Genomic DNA, 9,697 nt, shown 5'->3' on the forward strand with positions numbered 1-9,697 from the left:
CTGGCAGTCAGACATCCCTCTCACAATCCAGGACTGCTGGCTTCTAACCACTTGCCGGCCTGCCAGCCTGATTGCCCCTAACCGCTCCTGCCTGCCAGCCTGATCGCTCCCTAACCGCTCCCCTGCCGGCTTTATTGACACCTAACTGCTCCCCTGCTGGCCCGATCGGCCCCAACTGCCCTCCCCTGCCGGTCCAATCACCCCCAAATGCCCTCCCCTGCTGGCCAGATGGCCCCCAACTGCCTTCCCCTGCTGGCCTGATCTCACCCACAACTGCCCTCACCTGCCGGCCATCTTGTGATGACATGGGGGCGGCCATTTTGTGACAACATGGAGGCGGTCATCTTGTGATGATGCAAGAGTGTGAGGGTCAATGTGCATATTACCGCTTTATTATAATAAACCAGTAATATGCAAATTGACCCTCACTCCATCACGCCATCACAAGATGGCTGCACCCACAAAGGAGGAGGGTTTCCCGTAACACAAGATGGCTGTGTCCACAGTGGAGGCGGGGTTCTCGTAACGAGCCGTAATGAGCAATCAGCAGGGACCTGAGGCTGTGTGGCGCCAGGCCAGGGCGGGGGACCACTGCTCTCCCCCACCGGCCTGATCTCACCCCCAACTGCCTTCCCCTACCGGCTCAGTGGGGCTTGATGAGGGACCTCAGGCCGTGCCCCCCCGCCCTGGCGCTGGGCTGGGGGACCTCAGGCCGCACCCTCCACCCCGGCGCTGGGCCAGGGTACCTGAGACCATGCCCCCAGCCTAGTGGGGCTTGATGGGGGAACTCAGGCCACGCCCCCTGCCCCAGTGTCGGGTTGGGGGACCTCAGGCTGCACCCCTGCCCTGGCGCCGGGCCAGGGGACCTGAGGGTGCACCGGGGGACTTGAGGCTGTCCCCCCTGCCCGGTGGGGCTTGATGGGGGTGGGGCCAGCCGGGTCTGGGTCTCACGCGATTTCGAGGTGCATGTGGGTGGGCGGGGACTTGACTGTGGATCCCATGGCGCGCCCCAGACTCTGACAGGAGGAAGATTTTCATGTACATTTTACTAATTTTCTTTCATCTCTGACACTTCTATTATAGAGAAAGAGCAAATAGCAATATTAAAATATTTCCTCTAATTAATTCCCTTTTAATGTACATGAATTTCATGCACCGAGCCACTAGTATAGGATATGTGACAGAGTGAAAATGCTTACAACCTTCTCTCCCATCCTGGAGCCTTCTCCTGGGCCAAGAGAATTCTATGGATGCCAGGCTGCTTTTTTGGACTTTGAGAATGCAGTAAAAGGAGAATGAGAAATAGGAAGAATACAGGCATACCTCAGAGATTTTGTAGGTTCAGTTCCAGACCACTGCAATAGAACAAATATCTCGGTTGTTACATAAAATTTCTCAGGAGCCAAGAAACTAAGAAAGGGACTGATAACTCTAGCATTACATTGTGAATTTATTAAGAAAACTTACATATGGGGTGTGCCTCCGGTGGCAGTGAGAAGACATGGATATCCTCTGTGCCACATGGCAAAGGCTAAGGGGTTCTATGGGAAGGGCAGGTTGGATACTGGAGCGTGACCCTCCCCAGGTAAGAAGAAAACACCTTACTTGCTTGCCCAGAGGTGGGCCTGTTCCAGGAACCAGCGCAAACCAGCACACTGTAGGGCATAGGGGAAGTTCGATCAGTCTCTGAGGGGATTTTTGGGAAGCAATCTTTGTTCTGGGCAGGATCTAGCAAGCAGTTCAGCAGTGGCAATATCATGAAAATATCTCTCTTCCACAGCAATAAAGCAAGCCCCACTAATTGTTTTGGTTTCCCAGTGCATATAAAAGTTGTGTTTACACTATACTGAAGTCTATTAAGTATGCCATAGCATTGTGTCTTTAAAAATGTACATACCTTGGCCTGGCTGGGTGTCTCAGTTGGTTGGAGCGTTGTCCCATACACCAAAAGGTTATGGGTTCAATCCCCGGTCAGGGCACCTATGGGAGGCAACCGATCCATGTTTCTCTCTTTCTCTATATCTCCCTTCCTCTTTCTCTAAAACCAATAAAAACATATCCTTGGGTGATGATTTTAAAAACATGTATACCTTAATGTTAAAATACTTTATTGCTAAAATGTGCTAACCATCATCTGAGCCTTTTGCCAGTTATAATCTTTTTGCTGGTGAAGGGTCTTGCTGCTATGTTGATGGCTACTGACTTATCAGGGTAGTGGTGGCTGTGGTAATTTTTAAAAACAAGACAGCAAGAAGTTTGCTGCATTGATTGACCTTTCTTTTCACTGATTTCTCTGTAACATACATTGCTGTTTGATAGCATTTTACTCACAGAATTTTCAAAATGCTGTGGCTGTTTTGATCTTCTATCCAGACCACTAAAACTTTCTCCATATCACCAATAAGGCTGTTTTGCTTTCTGATCATTTGTGTGGTCACTGGAGTAGCACTTTTCATTTCCTTCAAGAACTTTTCCTTTGCATTCACAACTTGAATTACCGAAATGTGGCACAAAGACATAAAGTGAGCAAATGCTGTTGGAAAAACACCACCAATAGACTTGCTCAACACAGGTTTGCCACAAGCCTTCAATTTGTAAAAAAAACAAACAAAAAAACAGTATCTTCCAAAATCAATCAAGTGAAGTGCAATAAAATGAAGACAGAAGTAGAACTTAGATAAAGAAGCTAAGTTGAGCCCTGGCCAGGTGATTCAGTTGATTGAAGTGTCATCCCATACACCAAAAGGTTAGGGGTTCCATTCCTAATCAGATCACATACCTAGGTTTTGGGTTCCATCCCCAGTCAGAGCATGTATGGGAGGCAACCTATCCATGTTTCCCTCTCACATAAATCTCTCTCTCTTTCCCTTCCTCTCTCTCTCTCTTTCTGTCTCTCTCTCTCTCTCTCTCTCTCTTTCTCCATCCCCCTTGCTTTCTCTAATGTCCTCCAGTGAGGATTAGGGGGGAAAAAAGTCTCTCTCTCCCTTTCTCTCTCTAAAATCAATAAAAACATATCATCAGGTGAGGATCAAAAAATAAATAATAGCAATCAATGGCAAATAAAATAAGAAAATCCATTTCACCCTGACACTTATATTTTTGTTGTTAAAGTTTTATAATTTAGATTTTAAAAAATTATAATAGACTTGGGGATATCTTTGTAAACTTCAGTCATTATTAATTGAGCTAGTCTCAGATCCATGTCTTGTCCCTCCTCTACTTTGCCCTATCTTGCAGGAAATTAACTCAAGCAAGTTGTATTTCTAAAGTGTCCTAATGTGGCCCGGCCCACGTGGCTCAGTGGTTGAGTGTCGACCTATGAACCAGGAGGTCACGGTTCTATTCCCAGTCAGGGCATATGCCCGGGTTGCGGGCTCGATCCCCAGTGTGGGGTGTGTAGGAGGCAGCCCATCGATGATTCTCTTTCATCATTGATGTCTCTCTCTCTCTCCCTCTCCCTTCCTCTCTGAAATCAATAAAAATGTTTTTTAATAAAAATTAAAAAAAAAAATAAAGTGTCCTAATCTGGTTACTTTTGGTTACTGGGAGGGATATTGAGGAATCTCTGCTTCAGGTAGCATCTCCAACATTGGCTGTGTCTTTTCTATGGTTCCAGGTCTCACCAGTCCCTTCCTCCTATCTCAGCTTCCACAGAACAGTCCTTCCTTCTGTGGTTTCAGTTCCCACTGAGTGGTACCAGCTCATGGTCTCTGTTAACCACCTCCTCTTCTGATTCTCCAACCTAGGGATGGTGGAAGTTTCCTGCTGTTGCTAATTTCTGAGTTGCTTCCCCATCCCCTGTTTCACTTCCAACCTATTTGTAACTAGTTCCTTGTATTAAATTCCTTCTATTTAATTACTGGCACAGGCTCTGTTTCTCTGACTAGACCAGGGGTGGGCAACCCCTGGCACGCGTGCCAAACATGGCACGCCAGTAACTTTTGCTGGCACGCGAAACCCTCTCTTAAAATCTTCCATTTGCAATTTTTTCTTAATATTGACTTTTTTATTTTTCAGATAAATTCAGTGTAGGTGCATCTTAGATAAATAATTTTACATAACAAGTTATCTTAAAGACCATAGACATGGATTGACGAGAGAGGGGAAGAGCAATTTCTATGCCTCTGCCTTAACTCTCCCTCCTTCCTAGATCCAACCAGTGTTTTGGTTTCATCCACATACACTTGTGAATCTTTGTTCTCAGTGATGAATTTTGTTAAGTCTCATAATAGAAGTAGCCTGACGGATGAAAGTAGTAGCTCGTGCATATCTCTGAAAGTCACGAAATATAAACCTGATGTAAAATCTCTGTCATCAGTGATGCAGCAGCAAAAGTCCCACTGATAATATCAAACGGAGTGATAAAGTTTTCTGTCGGACTATCAGTGTACATGTATACATTAAAAAATAAATGTATTTTTCATCATCATATACTGTGTTTTTGTCACTCGAATGAATTTTATTATTTCTTCAAGGTTCTTCACATACGTACACCTTAAGACATATCAAGTAGGCGTAATATGTTCTCAAAAAATTAGGGTTGGCACGCAGAAGAATTTTGAGTCAGAGATTTTGCTGGTTTTGGCATGCACTCACAAAAAGGTTGCCCACGCCTGGACTAGACCCTAACAGGTTGACCTAAATAGTGTGTATAAACCAAGAGAATTAATTCCATGCAATCATCCATCAAAGGACAAGAAAGGAGAACATGGAGACTAAAGAATTCCTGAAGCAATGAGTTAGATGGGAGTTTTTCTACACAGTTCTTCTATGGAATCCCAGAGGGTGGGCTATCTCCCCTAACATGAATCATTCTTAGTAGTCAATCTTAAATTCTATAATCATCTGTTGAATGTCCATTCATGCTATATCCTGAGGGAGATACAAAAATGAACTAGACATGATACTTGCCTAGAATTAAGGATCTCAGAGTCTAGTATAAGAAATAAAACATGCACAAGTGATCAGAAATAGGCAACACTTGTGTATGAGGATTCAAAGGAAGAAAGGGTCAATGCTAGCTGTAGGTCCAGGAAGGAGATGCCATTTGTACAGAACCTTGAACTATTTTGATATTGAGAGATCATAGATGGAACAGCATGAACAGAGGGGACTTGGGAAATGCAGGTGGTTTATAGTAAAGAAGTATTTTAATTTCACTAGTGCAGTATGTGAATAGAAGTAGTGAAAAATGTAGATGGAAAAGGCAGTAAGTCAATCTTAGAAACCCTTCAAAATACAGACTTCAGACATTGGGCCATGAGTTGGCAAACTACAGACCACAGGCCAAATCTGGCTTGCTATCTATTTTTGTTAGGCCCGGGTCACAGATCAACATTTGCAATAAAATACCTACTGCTTGATCCTTTAAAGTACAATTTGTGATGATAGAAAACACTAATTTTTTTAAACACTAATTTTTTTAAGTAAAATGTTATCTCCCATCCAAAAAGAATTCTACTCTTTCCATGAGTTTTTATGTTTTATGCAGAGTTTAATGAGCATCATTATGACTATTACTTTGAACTCTTTATCTAATAGACAGCTTACCTTTGTTTCACTTAGTTCTTTTTCTGGGGTTTTGTCTTGTGTTTTTGTTTGGAATGTATTCTTTTATCTACTCCTTTTGCCTGTTTGTTTCTCTGTATTAGGTAGGTCAGCTATGTCTCCTGGTCTTTAAAAAAATGGCCTATTTAGAAGGTGTCCTGTGGGGCTCAGTGGTGGAATCCCCTCTTGTCAGAAGAGACACGTGCTGCACAGGTGTTCTCGGGATGGACTAGTGTGGCCTCCTGTTGTGGTTGGGCCAGGACTGCTATGGACACACTGGCAGGAGAGGCTAGTCCCTGGCTGGGCTGGCTGTGAGGCCTGGCTGCAACTGTTGTAGACACACTGCTGCATGCTGGTGCTGACTAAGGCTGCCCACCGGGTGTGACAGGGCAGGAGCCACTTTGGAGGGGTGCCAGCTGGGTGGGTCCTCAGGGAAATGCCAGGGCGGGGTGAACAGTGCTAGCAAGGTTAATGGAGAGTGTCAGAAATGGCCCTTGCCAGCATCAGACCAGCAAGGAGGAAGGAGAGGGAAGAAAAGTGAGAGAGAGAATGACACCCACCAACACTCTGACTCAGAAGGAAGTTCTAACAGAACCCTGTCTCTCCAGCACACACCCTAAAATTAGTCAATGTATCACTTTGATGTATGACCCAGGTGCTTTTCAAACTGCAGCCTCTGTGCTCGGACTCACAAAGAGCTCAAACTTGGTTTTCTATAGCCCTTTGGCTCTCCCAGATGTAAGCCCTGCTGATTTTCAAAACAAGATGTTATGGGGCTCCTTTTCTGGTATAGGTTCCCCAGTCTGGGGCTCAGAATCCCTCACTTTTGGGAGTGGGGGACCTCAGTTTATAACATTCCCACCTGTGGGTCACCACAGGAGAAGTGGCAGGTAGGGTGGGTCCTGGCTAGATTTATCTTTGCCCCTCCTACCTGTCTCAATGTGGCTTTTTCTTTTCTTTTTTTTTATAAATATTTATTGTTGGAAGTATTACATATACTTTTTCCCCCATTGACCCCCTTCAGCCTCCCCCTGCTCCCCGTCCCAGGCCTTTACCACCCTATTTTATGTGTCCACGGGTTATGCATATATGCATACAAGGTCTTTGGTTGATTACCTCCCACCTACCCACCCTCCCCCACCTTCCCACCGAGATTCCACACTCTTCCATTTCTCTGGATCCACTCCGTTCATCAGTTTGTTACTTAGATTCCACATATGAGTGAGGTCATGTGATACTTGTCTTTTTCTAACTGACTTATTTCACTTAGCATGATACTCTCCAGATCCCTCCAGGCTGTCTCAAAGGTAAGAGGTTCTTCTTTTTTTACTGCTGCATAGTATTCCACCGTATAAATGTACCACAGATCTTTTATTCACTCATCTCCTGATGGGCACTTGGGCTGTTTCCAGATCTTAGCTATTGTAAATTGTGCTGCTATGAATATAGAAGTGCATACATTTTTTCTGATTTGTGTATTGGGTTCCCATATATTCCTTGAAGTGGGTTCAATGGGTCAAATGGCAGTTCCATATTTAATTTTTTGAGGAAACGCCATATGTGGCTTTTTCTTTATATCCATACTTGTAAAAAATTTGTTCTGCTAGTCTTCAGGTCATTCTCAGAGACAGTTGCTCTATATGTAATTGTAGTTTTGGTGTCAATGAGAGTAAGTGAGCTCAGGACCTTCCTACTCTGCCACCTTGAGCATGAAGCCAGAAGCCTTGCTCTTGAAATGCCATTTTAGCTTTTCTGTGGAAAATCGTTCCTTGCTTGCGGTTGATGCACTGCCCCAGCAAAAAATGTGTCTCCGGATCATTGAATCACTGCCCCCCTCATGAGTTTGTTTTTTTAAGTATTCAGTTATTATTATATTTTGAATTTTGTCAATAATAAGTTTGTAGCCGAAACCGGTTTGGCTCAGTGGATAGAGCGTCGGCCTGCGGACTGAAAGGTCCCAGGTTCGATTCCGGTCAAGGGCATGTACCTGGGTTGCGGGCACATTTCCAGTAGGAGATGTGCAGGAGGCAGCTGATCGATGTTTCTCTCTCATCGATGTTTCTGACTCTCTATCTCTCTCCCTTCCTCTCTGTAAAAAATCAATAAAATATATTTTTTAAAAAAAAATAAGTTTGTAGAAATTTGTTTTTCCTGTTCTTATAAAAACATCTACATAATATCCTTAGTTTTCCCTCTTGGCCCACAAAGCCTAAAATATCTACTACCTGATCCTTTAAAGAAAAAGTTCGCTGACCTCTGGTCTGCATTAGGCAGTAAAGTAGCCACGCTCAGCAATGTGCTTTGGGACATCTGGTTGCATTTGGATAATCATTCCAAGCAAAATGGACCCCAATACAGTAATCCAGAAGAGAGACAATGAGGACTGTATTAGTCAAAACTTATCTGGCTGCAAGTGATCCAAACCTAATGTAACCACATAAGCAAAAGTGAACATAGAACACACTGTTAGTTGCCTATCCAATATCCATTTCTCTATCTTCTATTCTAACAGACTTCCAATTTGCTATGGAGCACCAATGTATGTAGTAGCTAAAAATTCTAACCTTTCTAGAGTGCAAATGGACGTCATCTGTACTTAGCGGTGGTCATATGGCTCAGTTCTGGCAAATGAGAAAATTAAAGGAAGTTTCAGAGTTAGGCTTCCAGAGGTATGTGGTTGGTGTGCTTACTCCTTCAGTCCTTTGTCCTTTCCTTCTTTGTCCTTTGTCCTTTCCTTCTCTTCTTGATAAGAAAGCAGACTTTGCTTGGGAGGTACAGCCACTATCCTGCCTCATATTAAGCATGGTGGAACAGGAAGACAGAGGAGCCTGGTCTTTTATGACATTCTGTAACCTGAAACAGTTTCTCTTACCCTGGAATGCCTATCTCCAGGTATCTTTTTATGGTCGGAAAATAAATTCCTATATGGTTAAGCCATGTTAATAATTAGTTGCAACTGAACACATCCCTAGCTGATAAAGAGAATGTATTAGAAGGATCCTAAGAACTCACAGATTATACAAACTGAACTGGAGTTCAACAAACTGTTCTTGAACGATGCTGAGTACTGTAGAGCTTGCCTCTTTATTTCATTGCTTAATAAATAGTAAGGACTGATTTACTATATCATGATATCCTCTTACAATGCAATATTATATAACCACTATAATGATATAAATTAAAAAGTACATACTAGCCGGTTTGGCTTAGTGGATAGAGCATTGGCCTGTGGACTAATGGGTCCTGGGTTCGATTCTGGTCAGGGGCACATGCCTAGGTTGCAGGCTCGATCCCCAGTAGGGGGCATGCAGAAGGCAGCCGATCAATGATTCTCTCTCATCATTGATGTTTCTATCTCTCTCTCTCCCTCTCCCTTCCTCTCTAAAGTCAATAAAAATGTATTTTTTAAAAGTATATAGCAGCATGAAAAATGCTTCTAACATAACCTTAGTTATATTAGCAATGCTCCATGTATAAATTCAAATCAACAAAAGTGTACGGAGTAGAAAATTAAAGTTTACCCCAGGGTAATATTGTTAAAAGTTTTGTATGTTTACAAACATTTTTCTATGCACAGAAAATTGTATATCCTAATTTTACTTATCAGTGTATGTTGAGCATTTTACATATCATTAAATAGTCCTCTAAGACATATTTAATGGCAGTTTGATAATCAACTTTTAAAAAATATACAATTATTTATTCAACCATCTCTTTATCTGTAAAACTATGGTAGCTTTTGGATGCAAGTAATTGAAACCCACTCAAATAAGCTAAAGGTGAAAAGATGAGCTGTTATAAGGATACTGGACTATTCCACAAAATGAAGATAAAGGAATGCCAAAAGTGACTAGAATGTACAATGGAATGCTCCTGCTAATACTTTTCTCTCTCTCTTTTGTCTCTGCTTCTCTCCACATCTCTGCCTCATTCTCCTCTCTCTGCCAACTGGAATTCTTTGCCCTTCAGTCCACCTGGAGGATAACAGTCTGACACAGTTCCTGAATTTTTACACTCCTTCCATTCAAGATTACCTTGAACTAAACTGGAATTCCAAAGTAAGAAAGACATATAACTGACCTAGTTAGGACAGGTTAGGTCTACTCTGGTCCAATCAACAGTGGCCAATGGATGAAGGTCCCACTTGAGG

This window comes from Myotis yumanensis, unplaced genomic scaffold (genome assembly GCF_028538775.1).
Source record: "Myotis yumanensis isolate MYYU_CA2020_CCGP unplaced genomic scaffold, mMyoYum1.0.hap1 SCAF_2, whole genome shotgun sequence".
Lineage (NCBI taxonomy): Eukaryota > Metazoa > Chordata > Mammalia > Chiroptera > Vespertilionidae > Myotis > Myotis yumanensis.